We start from the raw sequence: 2,674 nt of genomic DNA, 5'->3' as shown, positions 1-2,674 counted from the left end.
AGAGCGGCATGGTACAAAGCGCAGAGCATGGCCAAGCACACGTGTGCGCTCTATCGTTGGCAATGCTTGATCCCGAAAAGTTGCACAGCTTGAAAAACGGTTATTCATGTCTAAAGACACGCATGCATGCCTCTCCTATGCACATGCGCACGCCTCCACAGCGCTTGCGGATCTAGGTCGCCTCCAAGCCAATTGCAATTGGGTGATTCGGTAAGGACAACGCTGTCCAGCGTCTGTCTTCGAATGATAAATTGCGGTAAAACTCATGTTTATGCATGTGCCGAGCTTATCTGGATGTCTTACACAGTACATACAGTCAGTATGCGTCGTGTAGTATTCGTTCCGCTCATGTGAGCACTCAACATTGGGACGGTACACGGGTGTCTCCATCTCACAACATCGAAGACACATAACGAACAGTTAATTTGTGCGAAATCACGGATCTTGGTACTTTGTTCCGAATTGAATCATCAGGTGGAGGGTTCAGGAGTACTGCCGATGACGCGTACGTACCGAATTAATGGCTTTCGAGTTTCCGTCGTACCAAAAAATGTGCATCCCGAGACGTTGACGCGGATATACATGCTCTCTCGAAACTGCTTTTATATTCCTGCCGAAGCTTGCAGGTTGTAGGATCCACAGCGCTGCATGTATGCCATGGTCATGGCGCAAGGTGTGCAAACCCTGATGCGAAATGCTGGCGTTGCGCGATGACATTGCTGTTTATATTCAACATCAAAAAGACTCGCCGTCTTTCATGAAAAAAGTGATCTTGATGGGTGCCAAATATGTCATCCCTCTCGTCAACGCAGTTTTGCATGCAAAGTGACGCTACATGTATGCAAGACATGCCATCACGAATCAAATTATGCATCAAGGGCCACGAGACATCACGAACACTGGAACAAAGAGCGTGGTTACGCACCATCGTTTGCATCGTCACTGGCCAGCTCATGCGCTGGAGACTCATTTCGAGCACTCCCTAGTAGGGGCACCTGTTCGGCACGCATTGAAGAAACACCGCTTCAGCGATCAGAAGCCGAACGATGAGATGAAACTCACCGAACCATTCCTAGCTACTTATGCTTGTTCACATGACGAACCTGCGAACGCCGCTGCGGCGTCAGCGCATGAGGACCATCATTCGTCGAACGGTCCGAGGGGCGCTGCTATCTCAGGAGAGACAAGCGAGCAACCCAACTTAGAGACTGTCATTCAGTTTGTCACACTCCTAAGCCTGCAGCTCATCCACAAATTCTCACGCGACAGTGTGAAAGAGGAGCTGGGGAACTCATGATGAGTCTTATGCACGACTTCTGCCATGATTGGGATAGAGCCAGGTGCCTCCTGAGCAAGAACCCACTTGCGGTCGCTGGCATGTGTAATACGCCTGGATCGTCACCGAACACTACCCCTTCATCCAGCGTACTGCAGCATCATGTTGCAACAGCAGGCGGAATCATCCCCCGCTGGACGCAGTACAGCGCCGTTTGATGATAAAAGCCACCAGATTGTCCTTACTACAGTGGAAGACGAAGCTGCAAGCCGGCCGGCCCCGGCAGACTTTGGCGATGCATCAATCGCACAACAGCATGCGCAAACAATAGCTTCTGGCCAGTCATACACAGCATGAGAAAGAAAGAAATGAAAAAAAGAGCAGTCGGCAACCACGCCAGGCCTATGTACCCATGGCATACTCCCCATTTGATGTGGAATGTATATTAGCGAACTCTACACGCCTATGACAACATCCCCAAAGGGCTTCAGAGCATCTCACCAGAATCCCCAAGAGCCTGGGTATCCTTGCGAGCCTGCTGAATCCCAAGGATCCATGGGCCCATGGATAAGCGCCCCTCTGATTCCCGGCTGCCCTCTTGCGATTGCTATTGGCCACACAGAAGAGCTTCTCTGGTCAAAAGTCCGCCAGGAGCTCCTTTCGTTTGCAGCGTAGCCTGTGTCGGCAAAGTTTTAACAAATGGTTTGGTAGTTGATGCAACTTACCCAGTGTTGCAATTTGGTTCATGGTTCTTTTGTCCTAGAGCTTTCTATGTGTGTCATTATCTCTATCACTGTTTGGTCCTCAGACTGTTGGATTCCCACCTGTGGCACAGGCAGTGCCCCGCCACAAAGTCAGAGAATAAAAGTCTCCGCGCAGCATGAAGGTCGTTACTCACTTTCAAATAACGATTTAGTTGAAAGTGAGTAGTTATCTCGAAACTTAATGCTTGAACATGCAGGAGGTACACTGCAAGGAAGTATGAGTCTATCGACCACTTGCCAATGCATTGTTCATTCAAGTGAAATGCATTCATTGCAGGGTAGACTGATTTGGAGCTTCATTCACTTCCAATGAAGAACTGTAACGTGGTACCTAATGCAGGTGAGAGTCACGTTTACGCCTTGCTTGCAAACCGTCTGGACTTTTAAGTGATCCTGGTGTCGTTTGCATGTGGGATCCCTCTTGGGGGGTGTGTTGGTTACGCCAGATGGAGTGTTTCCGACACGAGCAACGCACCGTGTCTATCATTGGATCACTAAGAAGCTTTCTTTTTGTAATGAAGAACCCGTCACTCTATGCGTGACGCAATGCCTCAGTGATTGATTGTATTGATTGATTGTACATGATTGTGGTGAGTTTCGTTCTCCATCATTTGTGGTCTGCAGTGCCACACTC

Source organism: Nuphar pumila, unplaced genomic scaffold (assembly GCF_984573655.1).
Source record: "Nuphar pumila unplaced genomic scaffold, dmNupPumi1.hap1.1 HAP1_SCAFFOLD_660, whole genome shotgun sequence".
In the NCBI taxonomy this organism is placed as follows: domain Eukaryota; kingdom Viridiplantae; phylum Streptophyta; class Magnoliopsida; order Nymphaeales; family Nymphaeaceae; genus Nuphar; species Nuphar pumila.
This window is presented reverse-complemented; position numbering follows the sequence as displayed.